General features: G+C 37.4%; 1 long non-coding RNA gene across 1 annotated transcript; it reads right to left on the bottom strand.

Moving 5' to 3' along the window:
- Nucleotides 1-6,800: 6,800 nt before the first annotated feature.
- On the bottom strand, nucleotides 6,801-15,130 carry LOC134486827 (uncharacterized). The gene is made up of 2 exons (XR_010066249.1): nucleotides 14,866-15,130; nucleotides 6,801-6,928 (listed from the first exon to the last, which is right to left on the bottom strand). It is a non-coding gene; the product is annotated as an uncharacterized LOC134486827 (long non-coding RNA).
- Nucleotides 15,131-17,078: the final 1,948 nt, after the last annotated feature.

Below are 17,078 nucleotides of genomic sequence, written 5' to 3'. Positions count from 1 at the left end.
TATAAGATGCCTTTTAGATCAAGTGTTATCCCCTTTCCAAGTTTTCCTTCCAGAAACCCCCTATCCTATCCTCCTTCCCCTGTTTTTATGAGGATGCTCCCCCACTCACCCACCTACTCACTCCTGCCTCCCCACCCTGGCATACCCCTGCAGTGGGGCATCAAGCTTTCATCAGACCAAGGGCTTCTCCTCCCATTGATGCCCAACAAGGCCATCCTCTGCTACATAAGCAGATGGAGCCATGGGTCCATCCATGTGTACTCTTTGGTTGGTGGTTTAGTCCCTGAGAGCTCGGGGGCAGGGAGGGGTTGGTTGGTTGATATTGTTGTTCTTCCTATGGGGTTGCAATCACCTTCAGCTCTTTCAGTCCTTTCTCTAACTCCTCCATTGGGGACCCAGTTCTCATTTCAGTGGTTCACTGCGAGCATTTGCCTCTGTATTTGTCAGGCTCTGGCAGAGCTTCTCAGGAGACGGCTATATCAGGTTCCTGTCAGCATGCACTTCTTGGCATCTACAAATACTGTCTGAGTTTGGTGAATGTATTTGGGATGGATCCCCAGGTGGGGCAGTCTCTAAACAGCCTTTCCTTCAGTCTTTGTTTCACACTTTGTCTTCCTATTTCCTCCTGTAAGTATTTTGTTCCCCCTTCTAAGACTATTATCTTTTACCAAGAGGATGACAATTCACAATAAAATCGTTTAAAAAAAGTCAATGATTAACATTCTATTTAAGATGAGAAAAGGAAAGAGGGAAAGACCCCTACATGGAAAGGTTTTGACTACATCTCTGCAGTTCTTGTAAAGTGTGCAAGGAGAGTCATATGCAGATCATTTCTAATTGTGCAATTGAGTCTAAGATTCTCAATAAACACTAATGTATAAACCAAATTATGATATTCAATCTTTCTTTTGTAACACAAGGACATTTCTCTACCCACAATCAATCATGCTCTCATCAAATACATGCTCAATTCACGAGCGAGCTTGCTCTCCAGATTAGAATCGCTCTTCAGCTTTATTCAGAATTTAGTATCATGACATGTTTTAAACGCAAATATTTTCTATGGCTTACTGGTTTGGTTTGAGGAAATCTTTCTAAATAACCTCTTAAGTGATGAGCTAACATTGTATTATTCGGCGTCTCATTGGATGTCTTAAATTGCGAAGAGGTGAATGATGGCTCTTTTCAGATTAAACAGCCTGTTAAATGAAACAAGGGCACTTGTCTGTGCTTCATCAATTGTATCCTTTACCTAACATGAACAGCTTGCTCAACTCCCACCCTGGCTTTATCTCTCAGTGGGGATGACTCTTCATTCGGGTTTTAGCTTTGCAACTCAGGTTCTAAACATCTGTTTTGATTTTCAGCTCTGCCCTTAAACTACCATAGTAACTTTGACCAAGCCGTGGAGCTTTGTGAATCAGAGCAACACAGATGCAAAATATTCAGGATGCACAAAATTCAGGATGGCAAGAGAACTTTCACATTGCCAATTCTAAAATTTGCAAATGCGGGGTCTTTTATAATTAACAAAGACTCGTAGCAACTGAAACATGAGAATTACTCCATGTAATCTTCACAAAACCACTACATGTCAGTTGAAGTTGGCATAGAAGCTGAAATGTAGTCTGGTGACAATTATCGCATGATCTCTCCTAAAATGAAATATAATCTTCCTCAATGGATTTGGTTGGCTAGCTTTGATCATATTGTCATAGAATTTAAACTAACTGGCTGCCCCCTTTTTAATCATATTTTTCATCCTCTATTAGAATATTTTCCTTAAATGAATGTGTTAAGGTATTTCCTAGAGTTACAATTTTGGGATCCTAACTGACTGACTGTGGAAAGTCACCTGCTGTGTTTTCAGGCCTACTTGCTCAGAGGTCTTACAGTGGTTCATTATTAGGCTGAGAAAAACAGTTGAAGGTTCACTAGGTCAGTCCTAGCTGATCTCACTAATAGCTTTCCTTTGAAATGCGCTCAATATTATCAATTTCAATACTAATGACAGAAATGGTAAATTTCAAAGCTGGTCCCAAGGGGAGATTGCACTAAGGCATATATTTTTTCTTAGCATTTCCATTGGCATCAGTGTTGTCCTTAAATCTCTCCTCTCCACAAGCACTTAGAAAGAATAAAATATATTAGACTGCCGACACCTCTAATTGAATCATTGTTTTAGTCTCCTTCCAAAATCAGACCAACTGTATGAAATAATCACTCCCAAAATTGTGTATTACAGAACACTGTCTACAAGAAATACTTTAAATTACAAACAAAATAATCCTTAAGTATTGAGATAGTTCAGAAAGTAAAACCCTTGTCTCTAAGTCCAACAGCTTAAATTCCACACCAAGCCTGCATACTGGGAGGAAAGAACCAACTCCTAGACAAATTGTCCTCTAATTTCCACAAGCATAATACCACTTACACTTACAAACACACACACACACACAAATAAATAAATAAATAAATAAATAAATAAATATAAATGTTTCTAAAGTATGATCAATATATTAAGATGCAGAATACTTTTCCTTTTCTTAAAAAAAGGAGACTTTGCTTCTATTGATTGAATACCACAGGTTTTCAAATTTGCAGACTTTATAACACTTAACATTACAGAAAGCTGATATTCCATCATAAACAATGTAGAAAACATACAACTGTGCAAGTTAAATTTTAATTTATTATAGGAATAAAAGTTAAAAGGAACAAGTTAGCCTGGTAAGAGAATGCTCAGTGAAATCCATTGGCCTTATTTGCATTACTTTAGTGAGGCTGGAGACTAATGAGAACTAATCAGATCTTCTGAAGTCAATGAGACACAGTAGCCTTATCCACTAAATAATAAATGGCTTTATAGTCTAACAAGGTGCTCAGTCTATAAGAGAAATCTACTCCCATTTCATTCATGTTATTAAAAGGGAAAAGGGAGATGAAATAATTTTTCTCAAGCAAATTCTATTTATGAAAGGAAACATGACTTACTCAGGAAAGTAAGAAATGACTTCTATCTTTCAAAGGAGCAGGGAATATGCATTTGATTATATGTGAACAGTCTGAAACACCTGGGGTAGTTCACTGTGAACTCATTCCATGTCAGAGAGTCAACTGGGGTGATTTTTGTGAGGACCAGGCCACAGTTTCATTAAAATTATTCAAGCTTGAGTGATCACAGCTCCCCCAATTCTGACTTGGGAGAGGGCAAGCTTTATCATTGAATTAAACACCCTTCTTAGGTATTTGTCTCCCTGTTTTGTACAAATACCTGGCAGAAACAACTTAGAAGTTAAGGGATGATTTTCATTCATGGTAAGGGATGCAGTCCACAATCTCTCAAAACATAGCAAAGTATTCTGTAGTTCATATGTATCCCATATTCTTTCCCAATTTGCCCTTGATAATGTTTTTTTTATTAATGTTACACATTGGCTATTCTAAATGATGCTGCAAAGACTGAGTGTAGATATCTCTTTGGCATACTGCTTTCATTTAGTCACAAATATAAAAAGGTTACAATTACCAACACATATAGTAGTTCAAGAGTAATCTTATTTTTATTTATGTATTTGTTTGTGTGTGCATGCATGTGTATGTGTGTGTGTGTGTGTGTTGTATATGCATGTATTTGTGTATACACACAGGCTTGTGTTCGGGTGTCTGTGTATATCTCTTTGTTAATTTATGCACCTATGAGTGTGCAGTTACCTACAGAGTGCACAAGAGGCTATCAGATTCCCTAAAGATGAACTTCAGGTTGTCGGAAGTTGTGCTGATGTGTATGCTGAGAAGTAAATTTAGGTCCTCTAGAGCTGCAACAAGTGCCTTTAAGCACAACAAAAGCCATTTCTCTAGCCCCAATAGTTTTGCTTTGCATATTTGTGCTACCTCCACACAGATTTTCAAATGGATCATTTTCACAAATTACATAATTTCTGTGGTCTAACAGCCCCTATAAAGTCATATCTTTTGTAATTCTGAAAAAATCATATTGACAGGTATAAAACGGTATTTTGATGTGATTTAAATGCCTATTTATCTGATCATATGCATTGTTAAGCATTTTCCCATTTATTTATTTTTATTAATCATTCCAATTGTTTACATCTCAAATGATATCCCACTTTCTGGCTGCCTCTCCACAAGCCCCCCCCCCCCGCTTTACAACCTCACTCTACTCCCTCCCCTTTGCCTCTTTGAGGGTGCTCCCCATCCCACCCAAACTCTCCTGCCCCACCCCTCCAGCATCCCCCTATTCTGGGGCATCAAATCATCATAGGTCCAAGGGCCTTCCCTCCCATTGATGTCAGACAAGAAAATTCTCTGCTACCTATGTATCTCGAGCCATGGATTCCTCCCTGTACACGCCTTGGTTGATGGTCTAGTCCCTGGGAGCACTGGATGGTCCAACCAGCTGATGTTCTTCCTATGGGGTTGCAATCCCCCTTAGCACTCTAGTCCTTCTGCCAGCTGCCCATCCAGAGTCGCTGAGCTTAATCTGATGATTATCTCTGAACATCCACATTCAAGTTGGTCAGTTTCTGGCTGAAACTCCCAAGGAGCAGCCACACCAGGTCCCTGTCAGAAAGCACCTTTTAGCTAGCTCACAGTATCTAGTTTGATGTTTGCAGACAGGATGGATCCCGAGGTGGGTCAGTCCCTAGATGGCCCCTTCTTCATTCTCTATTGCATTTTGTCCCTGTTCTTCCTTTGCCCAGGAACATTTCTGGGTAAAAATTTTGAGATGGGTGTATAGCCCCATCCCCCAACTGGGGGCCATGATTATCTACTGGAGGTGGTCTCTTCAGGTTCTATCTCTGTTTCAATGCTAAAGTCACCGCCCCCCACATTGAGTCCTGGGAGCCTCTCAAAGCAAATCCACCCAAGAGGAATACAGACAGCAGGAAATAAACTCAGGGCTGAAATCAAACAAATAGAAACAAAGAGAACTATACAAAAAATCAAAAATTAGGTGCTGATTCTTTGAGAAAATAAAAAATATAGATAAAACCTTAGCCAAACTAACTAGAGGGCACAGAGACAGTATGCAAATTAACTAAATCAGGAATGAAAGGGAGACATAACAACAGAAACTGAGGAAATTCAAAACTAATCAGATCCTACTACAAAAGTCTATAGTCAACAAAATTGGAAAATTTAAATGAAATGGATTATTTTCTAGACAGATGCCAGGTACCAAAGTTAAATCAGGATCAGATAAACCATTTAAGCAGTCCCAGAACCCCTAAGGAAAGAGAAGCAATCATTAGAAGTCTCCCAACCACAAAAAGCTCAGGGCCAGATGGCTTTAGTACAGAGTTCTATCAGACTTTCAAAGAAGTCCTAATTCCAATATTCTTCAAAATATTCCACAAAATTGAAACAGAAGGAACACTACCCAATTCATTCTATGAAGCCACAGTTACACTGATACCTAAACCACAAAAAAGACCCAATCAAAAGAGAACTTCAGATCAATCTCTCCCTTATGAATATTGATGCAAAAATACTCAAAAAAATTTTTGCAAACTGAACCCAAGAACACATCAAAACAATCATTCACCATGATCAAGTGGGCTTCATTCAGGGATGCAAGTATTGTTTAATATATAGAAATCCATCAATATAACCTACTACATAAAAAACTCAAAGAAAAAAAATCACATGATCATCTCATTAAATGCTGAAAAAACCTTTGACAAAATAAAACATCCCTTCACATTAAAAGTATTGGAGAGATAAGAAATTCAAGCCCATTTATGTTTTCAAACAAAATCAAGTATTAATAAAATCATCTCAAATTAAGATATTTCTGCCCCACTAAGGAACTTGAGGGCACACTAAAATCGTGAAGAATAGGAGAATTACATACAAACTAAACATCTTGGGAAGTATTAACCTCCAAAATAAAGAACCAACTTAATACAAAAAGAATAATAGAACTCAACTTAGAGATAGGTAATCTCATCAATTTACCATACACTTATATTGCATTAAAGGCATAGTAGGTAGGATTATAGGTGTTTTAAAAATATTTATATTCAGTCAAATCATCTGCCACACTGGGTACAAATGATTAGCAAATTTTATAGACAAAGAACTTAGAAGAATGGACAGTTCTAAAAGCACTATGTTAGACCTGTATGACAGTGAGAATTTGAGCTCATGGTTTCAAAAGTGTTTGTTCTCAGAACCATGTTTTAATATTCAGGCCATTTCATTATAATGTTATCTCTTTAAAAACCTCTCTCTGTCTCTCTCTCTCTCTCTCTCTCTCTCTCTCGCTTACTCACTTGCTCTTTCACAATCTCTGCTGAAGTATTACCTCTCATTACAGTTAGACAAAATGCAATGTGGTCATCATTTTTAACACATTGATTTGTAAAGTGCAGATTACAAAGCATATAAAAAGACAATCAAATCTTGCTTGGAATGGGAGTATTAAAATAAAGACTGTTATAGAAAATGAAACAAGCTATTTTATTACCTTCTTTACCCAATTGATCAGTGATAAGATTCCTCCAGATGTCTCTTTATAATCTACACTTAAGTGGATAGAAATCAACAAACACCACCAACAAATTCCAAGAAATGCAGCAGTGAATCAGTTTTCATAATGAAATACACTGTCATCTGCTATGCTCTGCAATTTACAGCACTGATTGTTCCATTATTGCTAGCAGGTGGTTAGCACTTGAGAAAACATTCTCAGTATATGTACAAAGTTCAGTCTCGTTAACGCACTTCTTTGTTACACATGAAACCAAGTAATTAGAACATTGTTTAAGTCAGAATTAAATATATTAGCTTTATTTTACATCTGTATTTTCCGAGTTTCTTCTGTGTGGTAAATAGCATAGAGAGGATTGATGGGAGTCTCTATGTATACATATTCCAGTTTTCTCATCTTAATGCCTGTCATCTAAATAGAACACATAATTATCCACAATTCAAATATGCAAATATATTTGTAGACATACATACAAGACATCACATATATACTCACTTGTATATTTGCCTGGATCAAACTTGAATAAAATATATCATTAACTTCAAAGAAACCCTCAGGCAGAGCATTTAGATATTCATTTATGGAACATGTTCCCATCAATAAATTTAAAATCCTAGAAGATGCTACTGTGTGAAAATCATCCACATCTCATAATCTAAAATTTTTGGAAAATTGAGTTCTGAGAGAAAAATAAACAAAATTATTCTGGTGATTTTCTTCTTGCTAATCAGAAGTGATGCATGGTAATATTTACATCTACATAAATTTTAAATTCTTCTTAAATAATAGAATTTACTGATTACTAATACAGCATTGCTTCTAATTGTTATAGCTTCTCACCACTTCCAAAGGGTTCATGGAACGGTTATCAACTGACTGTGTTCATCATGTGCCTTTAGTATGTTTCATTTATTGAAGAATGCCAAACTACTTTATTTCATAAAAACTAGTAAAAGATTCTACCTCATACCAGTCAGAATGGCTATGATCAAAAATTCAGGTGACAGCAGATACTGGCAAGGATGTGGAGAAAGAGCAACACTCCTTCATTTTTTTTTTGTGGGATTGCAAGCTGGTACAACCACCCTGGAAATCAGACTGGAGGTTCCTCAGAAAATTGAATATAGTACTACCTGAGGACCCAGCTATACCACTCCTGAGCATATACCCAAGTGACGCTCCAATGTATAATAAGGATACATGTTTTACTATGTTCATGGCAGCCTTATTTATACTAATCAGAAGCTGGAAAGAACCCAGATATCCTTCAACGAAGGAATAGATACAGAAAATGTGGTACATTTACATAATGGAGTACTATTCAACTATTAAAAACAATGACTTCATGAAATTCATAGGGTAATGGTTGTCACTAGAAAACATCATCCTGAGTCAGGTAGCCCAATCACAAAGAACACACATGATATGTACTCACTGATAAGTGGATATTAGCCTAAAAGCTTGGAATACCCAAGATACAATTCACAGACCACATGAATCTCAAGAAGAAGACCAAAGTATAGATGCTTCAATCCTTCTTAGAAGGGGGAACAAATTGCTTCTTGACCTTTTGGCTAAGATCAAGTGTAGAAAGGGGAACAAAATTTTTAAGAAAGGAAATACAGAGACAAAGTGTGAAGCAAAGATTGAAGGAAAGGTTATCCAGAGACTGCCCTATCTGGGAATACATCCTAAATGCAAACACAATCCCAGACGCTATTGTGGATGCCAAGAAGTGCATGCTGACATAAGCCTGATAATAGCTATCTTCTGAGAGGCTCTGCCATAGCCTGAGCCATATAAAGGCAGATGCTCGTAGCTAACCATTGGAGTGAGAACTGGGTCCCCAGTGGAGGAGATAAAGAAAGGAATGAAGGAGCTGAAGGTGATTGCAACCCCATAGGGAAAAGAAATGATATCAACCATCCTGACCCCCCAGAGCTCCCAGAAACTAAATCACCAACCAAAGAGTATACACATGGATCAACCCATGTCTCCATCTGCATATATAGCTGAGGATGGCCTTGCTGGGCATCAATGGAAGGAGAGGCCCTTGGATCTATGAAGGCTTGATGCCCCACTGTAGGGGAATGCCAGGGCAAGGAGGTGGGAGGAAGTGGGTGGGTAGGTGGGGGAGCACCCTCATGAAACAGGGGATGGAGAGGGGGTTTCCAGAGGGGAGACAAGGAAGTGGGATAAAATTTGAAATGTAAATAAAGAAAAAATCCAATAACAAAAAAGAATTAGTAGAAGAAACTGCAAATATAATGCCTGATAACCTAATCTTACTTTTCTTAAATTTCCAAACTTAGGATTAAAACAGAAATATAATGGAATTGCCATAATTTTATGGCCTTTTACTGGCAATGGACTACCAGAAATGAGTTTATAAAACTTGGATGATCTCCACTAAACCATGTATTGTTCAGAAGAGGTAAAGGTTGATATCACCCTTGTAAGAAACCACTCAAAATGTCAATCCTACTTTCAAAACCAATATATTACAATACAATATCAAAATTACAAATACCAAAGATAGAAATAAATTGAACCTGGACTCTATATGCCAATACCTGAGTCTAGTGGAAAAAACATGTCTCTGAGATCCATCTACAGATACCAGTGCTGACAACATGTGACATCATATTAAGAAGAGTAACTTTCGTGGGTTATAAAGGAGCACTAGCCAGTGTATACAAAGTACCACTAAGGAAGCAATATCTGTCTTTTTAAATGTTTTATAAGATACAGATTAATCATGTTTTCCCCTACCCTAACTCTTAGACTCAACCACTTCTTTACTCATGCCTGTCATTCAGTACAAAACAAAATATAAGAAAGAAAAATCTCGGCAAAGCAAAATTCAGAACAATGAGACACAAACAAAATAAAACAAAAAGACCACCAAAACACTAAAAATCAAGCAAACCTAGGGTTCATTTTGTGTTGGCCAACTCTTCCTGGTCATGAGTCCTATCCTGGGGTGTAGTTGATATGCTGCACACTGACACTCTGCTGGAGAAAATTTACTTTACCTTTGCCAGAAGGTATCAAAGGCCCATAGCTTCTTCACTGGAAGAAGTATGTCTACCTCCCTGTCTTGGTGCCAGTACCTTGTTTTGCTTGAACCTGTAAAAGTCACCAAATGAAGTTTCTAGTATCAAGTGAAGTTCGTGGTCTCTATGAATTTCTATGCACTTCAGTCTTGTGTCTGGAAGACACTGATTTTGTGTAGTCATCTACCCCCTCTGGCTTTTTATAATCTTTCTACCTTCTCTTTCACATAGATCTGAGCCTTGAGGGAAAGGATTTAGTAAAGACATCCCAGTTAGGACTGGGTGCTCCAAGGACTATCATTCTCTGAACATTGTCCTGTGCAAGTCTTTATCTTAATTTTCATCTACGGGTGAAAGAAGCTTCTTTAATGTCAACTAATCAAGAGAGTCACCTACTGATATAAGTGCATGTTATTAGTAGTCATTGTATTGTTATGAACCTTTGGCAGAACAGTGCTATGTTCTCCTCTAGGCACATTGCCTATCTAGTATTAGACTTTTGGCCACTTTAGCAGAATCAAGTATGGGTTTCACTGCAATAAGTGGGCCTTAAATGCAATCAAAGAGTGACTGATTATTTCCAGAACATTTGCACCACTATTGTACTAATACATCTTAAAGGCAGATCACTTTGTAGGTCATAGGGTCAGTAACCAGATGGTATGGATGCTGGTCTTCATCAGTAGCATGCATAGTACTTTCCAGAAAGACAAACAATAGTCAGGAGGGATAAAGCTTTTCATGTACCATCTTAAATGATGAATGTTTGATGGCATGAGTAAATGTTGACCTTAACAATACTGTCTTTACCATCAGGTTGGAGACAGCAACCAGTAGCCTCGGCAATAGCCTATAAAGCTTAGGGGGGTTCATGAAACCCCTTTGGCCAACAACTCAACAAGGTGTAACCCATTCCCCAGGTCAATCTCAACACATGATGCCAGTCCTACTCTTGTTCCAACTCTTACTCTCACTTTTTTTCCTCCTACTATCCATATATGATATCTAGACTTTTTCGGAACTGACCTTTTTTTCCTGCATCATTTCATCATGGAGCTCAGTAAATCTCCTTCTTTTCTTGTTTTTGTTTTTGGTTTATTTGTTTGTTTCTGAAAACTAATGCTCCAGTAATGCAGTAAAAGTTGAGCAGAAATTCTGATGTTCTGATGTGAAATTATATCTTTTTCTGCAATTCATAGGTAAGTTTCAGCTTCTTTGAGTGATTTCCAAATTTGTCTATTATCTGCATGTTTATATATTCATATTGTATTTTATCTAAATAATCTTGTCCAGTGTTCAACTCTTTTTTTTTCTTTTTCTTTTTTTTTCGGAGCTGGAGACCGTACCCAGGGCCTTGCGTTTGCTAGGCAAGCACTTTACCACTGAGCTAAATTCCTAACCCCCAGTGTTCAACTCTTAATTGTCAGCTCTTCAGTGCAAAAATGTAGGTCTTTAGGAAAAGTTAGCAGTCATAACATTTGCTAAATGAATACACTTTCCAGACTATCATCTATCTATCTGTCTATCTATCTATCTATCTATCTATCTATCTATCTATCTATCTATCTTTTGATCGATCTATCTGAGTATCATCTATCTATGAATTGTCAATTAACTGTCATATATATAATTTATCACTTGTCCATCTATTTTTTCTGTATGTTTATAATCTATCTATAATATCTGTTATCTATTAATCTATCTATCTATCTAAACATTTAAAATATTTCTTTGGATAAGGAGATCAACCCTCAATTGTCTCACAACACTTTAAAGTCATTTATGTTTTCAGTTTCTAATCAGCATCCTCAATTCTGCCTTGTACTTGTTGCACACAGTCATTCAGATGATCTGAAATTAAACCTGTTTTCAGATAATCTGCTCTGTTCATGTGCTCTTTCCAAGAACAATCATCAAGATAATGGTATGATTTTTCATCCCAAGAGCAAGTCTAGTACCCTTATAGGGGATTTGAAAGTGAAGTAAGGCAGTTATTAGAGCAAGGAGTATATATTTGTTATAACAATGGGCCAGGCAGGCACAGCACTGGGTTGTGTGCTCCATGGCTCAATGAAAGCACAATCTTTTCTGCCAGAAAGTCTGTTGGTGCGAGTACTGAGGATATAAATCTTAGAAAACACAGCTCAAAATTTTAAGTAGCATTTTAGCAAGCAATCCTCTACCTGCTTGTCACCACTTGCTTAAAAATAAACCAAAAAAGAAGCTTAGGGCCTTTACATTGGCTACAGAGCCAAAAGGTAAAATCACTTTTCTTCCTGGCTCAAAGCTAACAAAAGCTATAACCCCAAAGGGTAAAATGATGGCAGTAAATATAATTAACTTTCTCCTCCAGACTATGATTTACTAAGAGCTAAGAGTTAAATGTGGAATCATGAATTTGCTTAGTTTTCTCCTATCTCCAATTTCCATCCTGAGTTTTGAACAATACAGAGCAGTCTTAAACAGTGAAGTTAGAAACATAGGCACTGGATTGCAGTTCATTACTCATTTGTGCTTGGCAGAGTAAGGAGAGTACAGTTTTTATGCCTAAGGCTCTTGTCATACTGTGCAGAACACAACTTCAATGTCTTCCTTCATAAAACCTCAATGGACAGAGACCTGATGTGACAGATTTCTTTATTCTCCCACATAGTTTACCTGTGCTGTGTTCTTAATATTATTCTTTAATTATGATTTTCTACAATATTGCCTTAATCTTTCTTCGGGACTCATTTTGGTCCTTTGCCTGGGTAAGTACCCTAGATGAAGCCTTTCTGATCCCTATGACCTCAGCCCATATCACCGAAGATCCAAGAGGATATCCCAGTTTTCAGATAACAAACTAATATTTATGCTTATTTAAAACCCACAGTTTAACATGTATTTTCAAGTGCTAAATTGAGGGGTTTTTTTGTTTTTTTTTTTGTTTTTTTTGTTTTTTTTGGTAAATATCAAGTAAAATAAAGATGCATTCCTTAAAGTACCTACACTTGCATATTTAAAATATTCTGAACTAAAATGATCCTTGTGGCTTTTCTTTTGACTGACGTTCAAGATGGGAATATTTCTTTGAAGAATTTGATCCTAACTATCTAGCAATCCCAAGGAACTCTAAGAAAAACAAGACAACAAAACAAATAAACAAAGCAGCAGTAAGAAATTATTACCAGTAACACCTGAACAATTTGATGCAGGTAATATAAAAAAATTTTTTACACTTTCTCTAGGAACAGTAAAAAGCCTGAAAAATAAGACTGATAAAGGAACCAGAGCCAGCAGGAAGACTGAGGACTCAAACAGAAGGCATAGCAGTTTCTTTGACCACAACACCACAAATGGGGAAGTTGCATACAAAAAGCCGGTGTTTTGCACAGTTTAAGAGTTTAGGAGTCTGAAAAGAAAACTGGCAAGACTCATGCTCCCTCCAAGACCTCGAAGATTACTCTTACCTCTTCTAGATTCTGGTAGCCCCAGCCAACGCTTGTAATCCAGCAATATAAAAGTTACTATGCTGAATCTTCAGGTTGCTGTCTCCCTTGGGTCTGGCTCGCTATCTCTTCTTCTTTTTGTATTATCGGTTACTAATTAGAGTGAATCAAGACCTAGGCTCTTTCAGGATGGCATAGCTTTAAATTCACTACATTCCCAATGCCCCTCTTTCTAAATCAAGTCACATTCTCAGAGTACTAAGAGTTTAACATGCAGTTGGATCTGAGTCACAACAGGTAGCTAGTCTCTTCATTGAACCATGACTCAACTTCAGCCATATTCTCTGTTTTAAGCTGATGTATTCAGTGTTCAGAGTACTGGGGAATAATTCAGATGTCTGTACTTGAATCAGAAAGTCCCAAGTGTTCCAAGTGCTCCACTCAATTCCACATTCTTGGGTTTTGTGTTTCCCAAAGTATAATCTTATGGTAGCCTTGATAATATAACTGAGTCATTTGAATCTTAGAATCCATACACTGCTTTCACCCATCAATAAAGTTAGAAGCTTATAACTTCATAAATTTTGAACTTGAAGAAACCTGATGGGGAAAGTGCTAAATTAAGTAAGATCTGCCTTTTTACCCACTGTATATCAGCCCATTTCCTTTTAAGAAAAAAAAAGAATACTTGTCCTTAGCACAGCGTACAAACAACTAGTAGCTATGTATAAGGAAAGTAGTATGCAGTGGTGTGTGTGTGTGTGTGTGTGTGTGTGTGTGTGTATCTATGTGTATGTGTGTGTGTGTAACACATTGGTTGACTTTGCTACTGGTAACAGACAAAGGAGCTTCAGAAGAGTGAAAGACAGGACACACATTGGGAACATCTCACTGATCTATGGCTGAACTGATTCATGCTGAGAAATTTTTTTATTTATTAGTTTGTTTGTATGTATGATTGTTTGTTTAAAAAAACTAAATACCTGCTTTGATGGAGTTATAAATAGTGAACGCAACAGTTTGTGTCATTCCAACTGAATGTAAAGTGATCCCTAATCTAAGCAAGGCAAGTTCTGTGCTGTTTATCTCTTATTCATGAACTGGATAATACCAATAACTCAATGAGCTTGGAGAAAATAGGATGTCCAGTGTTTATTTTTGATGTCTCAAATCTTGTGTCAGTGAAAATACCCAGTCAGAGTTTTAATTGGGGTGAACTTGGGTTATTGAATTAATTGCTTTAATTGTAACTCCTAATAAAGAGTAAAACTAAGTCCCTGGATATAGGGCATTCTCTACAGCAGTACACTAAGTTCCTTCTTAATTGGCTACTTACAAGGTAATTATAGTCTCACTTCACTGAAGGCACATTGAAATGATAGGCAAAAACATTCTTCATTAGAACCCAGTTCTAGTATGGGGTAAAACCCTGAGTCCTTACTGGTAAGAAATGGTTCAAATACCAGAACTATGATACCATCAAGGAAGGACTATGTTCCTGGAGTTTTGCAAAATAGAAATATCAAGAAAGCAACAAATCGGAGTTTTGTGGTCATTGCTTATGCAAAATGAACGGAGGAGAGACACATGAAGAATGTGACTTCCGAGATTATCACTTAGAACTGACACTTCAGGGAAAGCTGGGAGAGGACTGTGGTGACGATTCTAATGCATAAAATTAGCCGAGTGAAATTCAGAAGCCTAGATGAATGCCTTGAAATGGATTCCAGGTACAGAGCTCTTTTTCACAATCAGTCCCTGTCTTAGAAAACCTCAGGGTTTCAAAAAGAATGGACGATGGTGGAGAGCCTGAATTATAAACGGAAGTTAAATTCCAAACTACTTCACAAAGTCTTACACCTACCTTGTAGGTGACGGATTATACTAATTAATACCTCATTTCTGAGAGTACTATTTCAGGCCCAAAAGAAGGCAAGCAGACGAAGAAATGTCATTTCCCTCTCCATTGTCCTTGTCCTTAAGTGAAGGGGCAAAATCAATACGAACAAATCCATGCCAATGCTAAGATCTACGAGATATTTTACCACATTTTTTAAAAATAGGTTTTAAGTCAGGGAACAAGAGGATGGAAAGGTTTTGAAGAAATGCACTCATAGAACTGAGTACTTCCAGATACATTGTCTGTGTCACAATGCACTGCTAACTCCTTTGTTTCAGTCATTCCTCCCATCACCATGCTGCAAGCTCTGTAAACAAAGCAAACACAGGACGAATGGAAGGATCAGTGTAAGGAAAGGACGGCTAAGTACCTAAATTTCAATACTGGGAATATATCGCGGATGAATTGAAGGCAGCTGATTAAAGGAAAGAACATTTGTTGTGCTTTTGTAAGGAGGTACCATAGGCAAATCAGGATGGACATTTCTCTAAACTCTATGACACACATGCATAGCTAAATAGGCATCAATATGAACAGGCTCCTATGCTCCACTGATACGATAGGAATAGCAGGTAATGCTTTATTTTTCTGAATAAATTTTGATTATATAGTCACAATACATTTAACAGGTAAACAGATTTTTCATTTCCTATCTCTGGATGACCAACACTAATATCTTAGATATTAAGTCTTTTAGGAAACATAGACTAATAAGATCTAATCATCGACTCTGTTCATATCTAAGGGTAGAGACTTTTCCATAACATAGGACTTAGACAACATTAAAAAATATTATATTTTATGTATACACTCAATTTACCACAAAGCAGAGAGCTTCCAGTCTTACCTCCCATGACATCTGTACAGTCACTCAATCTGTCCAGCCACCATTTATGTCACTGAGTATTCCTACTGAGGTAGTCTTGTATTCAAAGCTGTATCATATCAAAGCTAATTTGTTGTTAACATGCTTTAAGATTTATATTCCAAAACAGCTTTCTTTGTACCAGTGGAATGGTTTAGTGTATAAAGGCACCAGTTCCAAGTCTGACAACAAGGGTATGATCACTGGGACTGGCATAGAGGGAGGACGGATTAGACCAAGGCATTAAAGCAGGTGTGTTGTTCATATAAATGCACATGCGCAAGCATGCACATGCCTGCGTGCACACACGTGTGCACACACACACACAAATAAATAATAAAAGAATAAAATGCACACACACAAATAAATAAATACTTAAAGTAATAAAAATCTCACCAAAATAAATGTAGCAGACAATAATTTTCTTTGCTATAAGTTTCAGTCAATGCTATACCGGTGATTTCTGATCAGAACATAAAAGATGCTCTGTCCTCTATAAGCTAGAAATGAAAGGAAGAGCTCGTGTAGATCTTTCATTTGTTCATCTAAGTAATAGCATTTAGGGGTTACCTCCTGTCTATCTTTATGTGGGTTTAAAGAAAACGTGAGCAAAAGAACACACAGTAGAGAGGAACGGCCCAGCAAAGTACCTACTGAGGTGGTAAGTGCTGTGAGAATAGTGTACTCAGATCTTTAAAACCCTCAAAGACAGCAGCACCCCACAGAACCGGAGTGACAGGTAGTTAGCTAGTTTTCCTTAGGTGAACAGTTAGTACACGTACCAAGGTCTTCCAGAAGGTTCCATTAGCATATGGTAAACCTTTTGTGTATTGGTGGTTGAGGATGGAGGAGAATGAATATGGAAAGAAAGATGAAGCGGAACACCAGAACTGTTGTTTGCCTCCTGACATTTGAGAGGCTACTGGAGAACTGAAGGCAGAGAATGTAACTCAATGGACGTGTGACTCAAGCCTGGAGAGAATATTTCCCTAAATATAATGATGATGATGATGATGATGATGAAGAAGAAGAAGAAGAAGAAGAAGAAGAAGAAGAAGAAGAAGAAGAAGAAGAAGAAGAAGAAGAAGAAGAAGAAGAAGAAGAAGAAGAAGGCGACACTGATGATGGAATGGTATTGGGTGCAGCCAGGCAACTTGGGTTTTCCCTTCTACTGGAGTGGAGGACATAAAAGGCTTTGACTGCAGCAAGAACATGGAGCACTGACAGAAGAAACAGAGCGAGAAACATCTTCTGTATGTTATTTCTTTTTTTTTTTTATTAACTTGAGTATTTCTTATATACATTTCGAGTG

The sequence above is a fragment of the Rattus norvegicus genome, chromosome 4 (assembly GCF_036323735.1).
Source record: "Rattus norvegicus strain BN/NHsdMcwi chromosome 4, GRCr8, whole genome shotgun sequence".
Lineage (NCBI taxonomy): Eukaryota > Metazoa > Chordata > Mammalia > Rodentia > Muridae > Rattus > Rattus norvegicus.
The sequence above is the reverse complement of the archived record's forward strand: the minus strand, read 5'-3'. Positions and strand labels throughout refer to the sequence as shown.